The sequence below is a fragment of the Aotus nancymaae genome, unplaced genomic scaffold (genome assembly GCF_030222135.1).
Source record: "Aotus nancymaae isolate 86718 unplaced genomic scaffold, 86718_ANA_hifiasm-v0.15.2.pri h1tg000064l_1, whole genome shotgun sequence".
Taxonomy (NCBI): domain Eukaryota; kingdom Metazoa; phylum Chordata; class Mammalia; order Primates; family Aotidae; genus Aotus; species Aotus nancymaae.
Window position 1 is genome coordinate 25,865,696 of NW_026988479.1, and position 11,677 is coordinate 25,877,372.

General features: G+C 37.8%; 1 pseudogene; it reads left to right on the plus strand.

The window, feature by feature from the left end:
• Positions 1-10,714: 10,714 nt before the first annotated feature.
• Positions 10,715-11,677, plus strand: LOC105714460 (popy class I histocompatibility antigen, alpha chain E-like; annotated as a pseudogene).

An 11,677-nucleotide genomic window follows, 5' to 3' on the forward strand; every position in this document is an offset into this window, starting at 1 on the left:
GTATCATGGGGGTTTGCTGTACAGATTATTTCACCAACCAGGTATTAAGCCTAGTACCAATAGCTATTTTTTCTGCTTCTCTCCCTTCTCCCAACCTCCAGCCTCAAGTAGACTCATGTCTGTTGTTCTTTTCTTTGTATTCATGAGTTATCATCATTTAGCTCCCACTTGTAAGTGAGAACAAGTGGTATTTGATTTTCTGTTCCTGCAGTTAGTTTGCTAAGGATAATGACCTCCAGCTCCATCCATGCCCCTGCAAAGGACATGATCTTATTCTTTTTATGGCTGTATAGTATTCCATGGTGTGTATGTACCACATTTTCTTTATCTATCATTCATGGGCATTTAGATTGATTCCATGTCTTTTCTATTGTGAATAGAGTTGCAATGAACATTTGCATGCATGTGACTTTACAATAGAATGATTTCTATTCCTCTGGATACATACCCAGTAACGGGATTGCTGGTTTGAATGGTAGTTTTGCTTTTAGCTCTTTGAAGAATCACCATACTGCTTTCCATAACAGTTGAACTAATTTACACTTTCATCAACAGTGTATAAGTGTTCTTTTTTCTCCACAACTTTGCCAGCATCTGTTATTTTTTGGCTTTTTAGTAATAGCCATTTAAACTGGTATGAGATGTTATCTCATTGTGGTTTTGATTTGCACTGCTCCAATGATCAGTGATAACTGAGCTTTTTAAAACTATGGTTGTTGGCCACATGTATGTCTTATTTTGAAGTGTCCATTCATGTCCTTTGTCCACTTTTTAAATGGGGTTGTTTGTTTTTCTCTTGTAAATTTGTTTAAGTTTCTCATAGACGTTGGATATTAGACCTCTGTCAGACTCATTGTTTGCGAATATTTTCTCCCATCCTGTAGGTTGTCTGTTTACCCTGTCAATAGTTTCTTTTGCTGTGCAGAAGCTCTTTAGTTTAGTTAGATCCCATTTGTCAACTTTCATGTTCATTGAGATTGCTTTTGGTGTCTTTGTCATTAAATCTTTGCCCGTTCCTATATCCAGGATGGTATTGCCTATATTGTCTTCCAGAATTTTATAGTTTTGGGTTTAACATTTAGGTCTTTAATCCATCTTGAGTTGATTTTTGTATATGGCATAAGAAAGGGATCCAGCTTCAATCCTCTTTATATGGATAGCCAGTTTATTAGCCCAGCACCATTTAATGAATAGGGAGTCTTTTCCCCATTGCTTGTTTTTGTCAGCTTTGCTGAAGATCAGATGGTCCCAGGTGTATAGCCTTATTTTTGGGCCCTCTATACTGTTCCATTGGTCTATGTTCCTGTTTTTGTGCTAGTACCATGCTGTCTTGGTTACTGTAGCACTGTAGTATAGTTTGAAGTTGGGTAACATGATGCCTCCAGCTTTGTTCTTTTTGTGTAGGATTGCCTTGGCTACTTGGGATCTTTTTGGCTTCCATATGAATTTTAAAATCATTTTAAAAAAATAGTTCTGTGAAGAATATCCTTGGTAGTTAGGTAGGAATAGCACTGAATCTGTTAATTGGTTTGGGAACTACACCCATTTTAATGATATTAATTCTTTTTATCCATGAGCATGGGATGTTTTTCCATTTGCTTGTGTCTTCTCTGATTTCTTTGAGCAGCGTTTTGTAATTCTCATTGTAGAGATCATTCACCTCTCTGGATAGCTGTACTCCTAGGTATTTTATTCTTTTCATTACAATTGTGAAAGGGATTACCTTCCTGATTTGGCTCTTGGCTTGGCTGTTGTTAGTGCATAGGAATGTTGGTGATTTTTGTTAAATTGATTTTGCATCCTGAAACTTTGCTGAAGTTGTTTATTAGCTGAAGAAGCTTTTGAGCTGAGACTATGGTGTTTTTTAGACATAGAACCATGTTATCCGTAAACAGAGATAGTTTTACTTCTTCTCTTCCTCTTTGCATGCTCTTTACTTTTTTCTTTTACCGGATTGCTCTGGCTAGGGCTTCCAATGCTATGTTGAAGAGTGGTGAGAGAGGGCATCCTTGTCTTGTGCCAGTTTTCAAGGAAAATGCCTCCAGCTTTTGCCCATGCAGCACGATGTTGGCTGAGTGTTTGTCCTAGATGGCTTTAAGTATTTTGAGGTATGTTTCCTCAATACCTATTTTATGGAGAGATTTTAACATGAAACAGTGTTGAATTTTATTGAAAGCATTTTCTTCATCTATTGAGATAATCATGTGGCTTTTGTCTTTAGTTCCATTTATGTGATGAATCTCATTTATTTATTTGCTTGTGCTGAGCCAACCTCAGCATAAGCAAATAAATAAATGAGATTTATTTAGTTGAGGATTTTTGCTTCAATATTTATCAAGAACATTAGCCTAAAGTTTTCTTTTTTTGTTGCAGCTCTGCCAAGTTTTGGTATCAGAATGATACCGTTTTTATAGAATGAATTGGGGAGGAGTCCCTGATCCTCAATTTTTTGGAAGTTTCAGTAGGAATGGTACCAGCTCTTCTTTGTACATATGGTGGAATTCGCCTGTGAATCCATGAGGTCCTGGACTGTTTTTTTGGATGATAGGCTAATTATTACTAATTCAGCTTCAGAGCTCATTATTGGTCTGTTCAAGAAATCAATTCTTTTCCTGGTTCAATCTTGGGAGCATGTATGTGTCTAGGAATTTATCCATCTCTTCTAGGTTTTTTTAGTTTGTGTGCATAGAGATGTTCATTGTAGTTTCTGATGGTTATTCTTATTCCTGTGGGGTTAGGGGTCACATTCCCCTCACCATTCCTAATTGTGTTTGTTTGGATGTTTCCTCTTTTTTTCTTTATTAGTCTAGCTAGTGGCCTATCTTTCTTATCAATTTTTTTTTTCAAGAAAACCAACTCCTGGATTTATTATTTTGAATGTTTTTGTGTGTGTGTGTGTGTGTATGTGTGTGTGTGTGTGTGTCTTGATTTCCTTCAGTTAAGCTCTGATTTTGGTTATTTCTTATCTTCTGATAGCTTCAGAGATGATTTGTTCTTGCTTCTCTAATTTCTTCAGTTGTGATGTTAGGTTGTTAATTTGAGATCTTTCTAATGTCTTTTTAAAAATTATTTTTATTTTATTTTAGTTTTTTTTACTCTTTTTTTTTTTTTTAAGATGGGGTTTCACCATGTTGGTCAGGCTGGTCTTGAACTCCTGACCTCAGGTGATCCACCCACCTTGGCCTCCAAAGTGGTTGGATTACAGGTATGAGTCACCACGCCCTGCCTCTTTCTAAGGTTTTGATGTGGACATTTAGTGCTTTGAATTCCCCAGATAACACTGCACAAGAGTTCATTTTTTTTCTTGAGTCTGAGTCTTGCACTGCAGCCCAGGCTAGAGTGCAATGGTGTGATCTTGGCTCACTGCAACCGCTGCCTCCCATGTTCAAGAAATTCTCCAGCCTCAGCCTCCCAAGTAGCTGGGATTACAGGCATCTGCCACCACACCTGGTTAACTTTTGCATTTTTAGTAGAGGCGGGATTTCACTATGTTCACCAGGCTGGTCTTGAACTCCTGATCTCATGACACACCTGTCTTGGCCTCCCAAAGTGCTGGGATTACAGGTGTTAGCCACTGCACCCAGCCAAGAGTTCTTAATCAGGTTGAGCTGGCTGAAATGACAGAAATGCAATTCAGAATATGGACAGGAACACAGATCATAAAGATTTGGAGAACAACAAAACCCCATCCAAGAAAACTAAGAATCAAAATAAAACAATACAGGAGTAGAAGGATGAAATAGCTGGTATAAAACAGAGCTTAATGGATCTGACAGAGCTGAATGGCACCATACAAGAATTTCACAATGCAATCACAAGTATTAGCAGCAGAATAGACCAAGCAGAGGAAAGAATCTCAGAACTTGAAGACTGGTTCTCTGAAATGAGTCAATTAGACAACAATAAATAGGAAAGAAAAGGAATGAAAAAAACCTCCAAGAAGTGTGAAATTATGTAAAGAGTCTAAATCTATTAATCACTGGCATTTCTGAAAGGGATGGGGAGGAAGCAAACAACTTGGAAAATGTATTTCAGGCTATCAAACATGAAAACTTCCCCAACCTTGCTAGAGAGGTCAACAATTAAATTAAAGAAATACAGAGAATTCCTGCAAGATTTTACAGAATAAGATCATCATCAAGACCCAAAATTGTCAGATTTTTCAAGGTCAAAATAAAAAATAATGTTAAAGGCAGCTAGACAGGTTGCTTACAAAGATAACTTTATCAGGCTAACAGTGAACCTCTCAGCTGAAGCCTTACAAGACAGAAAGATTTAGACCTGCCTTACAGCAGATCTTGAAAGGAGCACTAACTATAGGAAGGAAAGACTGCTACCAGCTAATATAAAAGCATGCTTAAATACAGAGACCAACCACACCAACAAGCCAGCCACACCAACAAGCCAGCATAATAACCAGCTTACAGCACAATGACATATATCAACAATAATCCTGAATGTAAATGGGCTAAGTGCCCCCACTTAGAAGGCACAGAGTGGCAAGCTGGTTAAAAAAAAGAAAGACCCAATGGTATGCTGTCTTCAAGAGCCTATCACACATAATGACACCATAGTCTCAAAACAAAGGGATGGAGGAAAATTTACCAAGCAAAAGAAAAACAGAAAAAAGCAGGAGTTGCAAAAACAGAACAAAACAAAACAAAAACAAAAAACAGACTTTAAACCAACAAAGATTTTAAAAAGACAAAAAAGGGCATTACATAATAGTAAAGGTTTCAATTCAACAAGAAGACCTAACTATCCTAAATATAAATGCAACCAACACAAAAAAAGCAAGTTCTTGGAGACCTACAAAGAGACATAGACTCCTACATAATAAAAGTGGGAGACGCTTAACACTCCACTGACATTGTTAGATAGATCGAGGCAGAAAATTAACAAAGATATTTAGGACCCAAACTCAACATTGGACCAAATGGATCTGACAGACCTCTGCAGAACTCTCCACCCAAAAACAACAGAATATACATTCTTCTCATTACCACATGGCACACACTCTAAAATTGACCACATAATTTAACAAAAAACAATCCTTGGCAAATGCAAAAGAACCAAAATTATACCAAACACACTCTCAGACCACAGTGAAATAAAAATAGGAGTCAAGACTAAGAAAATCACTCAAAACCATGAAAATTAACATGCTCCTAAATGGCTATGGGGTACATGATGAAATTATGGCAGAGACAAATAAGTTCTTTGAAATTAATGAAAACAAAGATACAATATACCAGAATCTCTGGGACACAGCTAAGGCAGTTTGTCAAATTCTACACAAAAAAAATATTGGCTGGTATTTTGATAGAGATTGTGTAAAATCTATAGATCAATTTGGGGAGAATTAATATCTTGACAACACAGAGTCTTCCAACTAATAAACTAGGTCTATTTCTCTATTTTGGTCCTTCTAAATTTCTTTCAGCAATGTTCTATAATTTTCACATATTTTATTATGTCTATTCATATTTCATATTTTAACACTATTGCAAGTAGCATTGTTTTTAAATTTCAATTTCTGATTGTTTATTGTGGAGTTTTGTCTATTGACCTTGTATGCTAAGATCCTACTAATCCCAAATATCAGTTGTTAGTATCTTTTTTGAAGATTTAAGTTTTTTTACATACATGACTGTATTAATTTGTTTTCATGCTGCTGACAAAGACATACCAAGACTGGGCTATTTACAAAAGGAAGAGATTTAATGGACTCACAGTTCCACCTGGCTAGGGAGGCCTCACAATCATGGCAGAAGGCGAAAAGCATATCTCACATCGTGTGAGACAAGAGAAGAGAATTTGTGCAGGGAAATTCCTCCTTTATAAAACCATCAGATCTTGTGAGACTTCTTCACTATCATGAGAATGGCACAAAAATGACCCATCCCCATGATTCAATTACCTCTCACTAGTTTCCTCCCACAACATGTGGGAATTGTGGGAGCTACAATTCAAGATGATATTTGGGTGGGGACACAGCCAAACCATATCAATGAGCATACCATCTGCAAATAGAGTTTTACTTCTTTATTTTTTCCAAATTTAATGCCATTTTTTGACTGATTGTACTGGCTTGGACCTCCGGTATATTGATCAATAGAAATGACAGATGAGGCTGGGCGTGGTGGCTCACGCCTGTAATCTCAGTACTTTGGAAAGCCAAGGGGGGCGGGTCAGGAGGTCAAGAGATCGAGACCATCCTGTCAAACATGGTGAAACCCTGTCTCTACTAAAAACACAAAATTAGCTGGGAGTAGTGGTGCATGCCTATAGTCCCAAGTACTCGGGAGGCTGAGGCAGGAGAATCACTTGAACCTGGGAGATGGAAGTTGCAGTGAGCCGAGATGGTACCACTGCACTCCAGCCTGAGTGACAAGAATGAAACTCCATCTCGAAGGAAAAAAAAAATAAAAAAGAAATGACAGAGGAGACATCCTTGCTTTTTTCTAAAGAAAAACAGTCTTTCACTATATGATATTAACTGTAGGGTTTTCACTTCCTTTTTATCTATTGAAGAAGTGAGTTCCTTTTTAGATGATAGATTTTTGTCAAATACTTTTCTTCATCTATTGAGATAATAATATGGTTTCCCTTTTTGTTTACTGATGTGGTGACTTACATTGACTGATTTTCAAATGTTAATCCAACCTTGCATTTCTGAGAGAAAACCCACTTGGTCTTGATGTATTATCCTTTTCATATAATGTGACATTCAATTTGCTAAAATTTTGTTTAGACTTTTGCATATTTATGAGGGATTTTGGTCTGTAGTTTTATTTTCTTATCTTTTGGTTTTGTATCATGGTAATGCTGACCTAATATAATGAATTGGAAACTATCCCTTCCTCTTCAATTTTGTGAAAAAACATGTATAGAATTTGAATTGTTGCCTCCTTAAATATTGTTTGGTTTCAGACAGTTCACCAGTGAAGCTGATCCTGGGGTTTTATTTTGAATTTGATAAGGTTTTAAACTACTAATTGAATTTTTAAAATTGATATGGGACTATGTTATTAATATCTATTTCTTCTTGAGTGAGCTGTGGTAGTTTGTGTCTTTCAAAGGGTTTTTCCACTTCATCTAAGTTATCAAGTTTATTGGCATTAAGATATTCATAATCTTTGGAATGTCTGTAAAGTCCATAGTAATGCCACTTCTCTCATTTCTGATTTGAATAATTCTGTCATCTCTCCTTTTTCCTGAGTCTGACATATCTATCTTTTCAAAAAGCCAGCTTTTGATGTATTTTCTTTTTTTTTCCTATTTAATTTATGCTTTGAACAGATCATTCTGCTGTTTATAATGCATTTCATTTTTTCCTGCTCCTAGCTTCTTAAGGTGGAAACTGATTCGCTGGTTTGAGACTTTTCTTCTTTTCTAATGCATTCCTTTAGCACTCTAAATTTCTCTTCAAGTATTACTTTAGAGACATTCCACAAATGTTGATATGTTGCATTTTATTTTCATTGAGTTCAAAATGCTTCATTTTGTTTTTGATTCATTCTTTGACCAATGGGTTATTTATCAATGTGTTATTTAGTTTCCATATATTTGATATTTTTCAGTTGCTTTTCTGTTATTGATTTCTAATTTAATTTCTAATGTAATTGATTTACAATGAATTACATTAGAATCACACAAAAATGAATCACCTTACCTTTTAAATTTATTGATCTGTCTTGGTAAATGTTTTTACATGGACTTAAAAATGTATATTGTACCATTTTGGGGTGGTTGTTCTACAAATGTCAACTAGGTCAAATCAGTTGATTTTGGTGTTCAAACTTATCTACTATAACCTTACTAATAGTCAATCTTCTCATTCTCTCAATTAGTGAGAACACACTGAAATTTCCAATTGTAATTGTGGATTTATCTATTTTTCCTTTGAAATTTTATCTGCTATTGCTTCATGTATGGTGAAGCTCTGCTATTGAGTGCCTAAGTGTTTAGGATTATGTTCTCATGATAAACTGATTCCTTTATCACTATGAACTGGTCTTTAAAAAATCTCTGTTAGTTATTATTTATCCCGACATATATTTTATCTGATATTAAGATAGGCCCTCCAGATTTCTTTTGACTTGTGTTATCATGGTATATCTTTTTTCCATTCTTTTACTTTAAACCCATTTGTATCTTTACATTTAAAGTGTGTTTCTTGTAGGCAGCATGTAGTCTCTGCTTTTTATCTGACAATCTCTGCTTCTAATTGGTGTCTTTAGATTATTTATGTTTAATCTGAGTATTTATATCATTAGATTAGACTATCCTATTTTGTTTTCTATTTGTTCTGTTTTTCGTTCTATTTTTCTACCTTGTTTTGGATTATTTGTTATGATTACTTCTCTTCTTTTTGGATTATAAGCTATGGCTCTGTTTTGTTATTTTAGTGGTTTGTTTAGCATTTATACTATACAATCTACTGCCAAGTTATACTGTACCACTTTATATATAGTAAAAGAGACCATATGAACATGAGCATGTTTTGCCAGCAGATGACCACATAGTTATTCCAACGACAGGCACTGATTTGGCCTGTCTCTGGCAGCTATAATTGTGTATGGTATGACACTTTTCAGGGAGCCATATCCATGAACACATTGATATTGCCCATAGACGTGGAATTTCAAAGCAACGTTAGACATTAAATCAAGCTTCCTGTGGATCTTCTCCACAACAAAATCCAGGGCCAGGATCTTCTTCTTCTTCTTCTTCTTTTTTTTTTTTGGCAAACTAGCAAAAAAAGAGTATCATCAACCAGAACACAACTCCCAAGGGACTAAATTTCTATACTTTCCAATCCTAGAGGGTCAAAGCTCAGGGCAGTCACTGAATATTTAGCATCAATCCCATCTCCAATGTTCTGCGGCTAAGAATCCTCTTAGCTCATTTAAAGATCCAGCATGATTATCCTAGGTCTGTATTCCCAATAAACTATCTCACTGCCAGGACCTATGAGAGGTCATTTTTGAACACTAAAACATAAGGATTAAGATTAAATTTTTGATTAAATGGTGACTTGAAGTGTTTTTATGGAGTTTTTTTTCAATATTAAAGTTTGGCTAAATAGGAGCATCTGTATGCAAACATCATCTATCATTAACCAATTCAGAAATGGAAGATAATTGTGTGAATTATAGAAGGGAAAGGGAGGCAGAAGAGGCAGCATAACATAATTTTTAAGTGCGTAGACTCTAGAATACCTGAGTTTTAATTAATCAGAAATTGATTAATGAAAGCTAAGTTGCTCTTTGTGCTATTTTTATTTTCTTTTAGGTATAATTAAAAGGTAATAAAGATAACCTTTGTTTATTCATTTGTTCATAAAACAATATGTGATGATCCTTCAAAGCAGTTACTGACCTTTAAAATATTGATATTAGAGTTTATGTGGAGATGCTCTCTTTTCTGGTATCCTAGTCTATTTTCTGTGGCTTATAACAGAATATCTAAAATGGGGTAATTTATAAAGGAGCACAATTTAGTTTTTATAGTTGTAGAGGTTGAGAAGTCCAAAATTGTGGGCCACGTGGGATTAACAGCCTTCTTGCTCCTATGGATGCTCTGCAGAGTTCCAAGATAATGCAGAGCACTACATAATGAGGGGGCTAAGCATGCTAGCTCATGTCTCTCTTCCTTTTCTCATAAAATTACTAGTCCCACTTCTGTGACAATCCATTAACTTATTAATACATTACACTATGTATGAATTAATCCACTCATGAGGACACAGCTCTCATGACCCAATCACCTCTTAAAGGCCCCACTTCTCAATACTGCCTCACTGGGGATTAAGTTTCAAGGTAAGTTTCAGAGAGGACAAACATTCAAACTAGAGTATCTGGTAAAAAGATTCCACGAGGAGGGTGTGCAGGCATTGCATGCCTTGATATAGTGAAGAAAGAAGCTGTGATGTTTGTGTTGTCTATTACCAACAAGGCTATCAAGCCCTGGTTGTATGAAAGGGGTATAGTGCTTTAAGAAGAACAGTCTAGAGAAGATTCCTAATAACTATGTCAAGGATTACCTCAGATTTTTCACAGCTTCATATTTGCAAGACAGGCTGAATAGCAACTGAAAGACTTCCTAGTAAATTCTGTGATCTTTCAGTGTCCTCATCAGGTCAGAAATACATTTCTCTACAGCAGAAATGTGTCAAAAATTCCTGATAAGTATTTCAAGGATTACCTGAGATCTTTCAGAGCTTCAGATTTGAAAGACAGACTGAATAGCAACTGAATGACTTCCTAGCAAATTCTGTGATCTTTCATTAGGTTAGAAATTTCTCTATAGCAGAAATGTGTCAAAACTTTCTCAAAACCAGCGAGAGCCCAAGCTACTAGAATAAATAATCCGCAATTAGCATCACTACATGATGCATCACAGGCAGTCCTCCTTATTTAATGAGTTCCTTTGTGGATACTGCAGTTAAGAACTCAGACCTCAAAACATTCACTAGCACAAAGAAAAGGTGCAATTCCTAGCTATGGCTTCATGAATAGAAATTAAATTAATTTGGCTATGTCTAGTAGGTAAATTGTATTATATAGGGCTGGCAATTAAAAGCAAATATGACACCTAGAATATAAAAGCTACCAAATTAAGAATCAGTGTGGGAAATATGTAAAAAACTCATCCACAAAAATGACTTAAAAAGAGAGAGAATAGCTCCGCAGACACAGAGGATGGCATCATGTCGCCCCGAAGCCTCCTCATGCTGCTCTTGGGATCCCTGGCCCTGACCGAGACCTCGGCGACGCCGCCGTGATTCCGAGGATGGAGCCGCGGATGCCGTGGATGGAGCAGGAGGGGCCAGAGTATTGGGACCGGGAGACAAAGAGCGCCAGGGACACCGCACAGAGTTTCCGAGTGAACCTGCGGACCCTGCTCCGCTACTACAACCAGAGTGAGGCCGGGTCTCACACCCTCCAGTGGATGCATGGCTGCGACCTGGGGCCCGATGGGCGCTTTCTCCGCGGGTACGAACAGTTCGCCTACGACGGCAAGGATTACCTCACCTTGAACGAGGACCTGCACTCCTGGACGGCGGCGGACACCGCGGCTCAGGTCTCCTGGCTCAAGTCAGAGGAGGCCTGTGAGGTGGAGCACCAAAGAGCCTACTTGGAGGACACGTGCGTGGAGTGGCTCTGCAGATAGGTGGAGAAAGGCAAGGAGACGTTGCAGCGTGCGGATCCCCCAAAGACACATGTGACCCACCACCCCATCTCTGACTATGAGGCCACCCTGAAGTGCTGGGCCCTGGGTTTCTACCCTGCGGAGATCACACTGACCTGGCAGTGGGATGGGGAGGACATGGAGCTTGTAGAGACCAGGCCAGCAGGGGTGGAACCTTCCAAAATTGGCAGCTGTGGTGGTGCCTTCTGGAGAGAAGCAGAGATACACGTGCCATGTACAGCATGAGGGGCTGCTGGAGCCCCTCACCCTGAGATGAGAGCTGTCTTCCCAGCCCACCATCCCCATCGTGGGCATCGTTGCTGGCCTGATCGTCCTGGGAGCAGTGGTCACTGGAGCTGAGGTTGCTGCTGTGATGTGGAAGAGGTGGAGCTCAGGTGGAAAAGGAGGGAGCTACTTTCAGGCTGCCTGCAGGGACAGTGCCCAGGGCTCTGATGTGTCTCTCATGGCTTGTAAAGCCTGA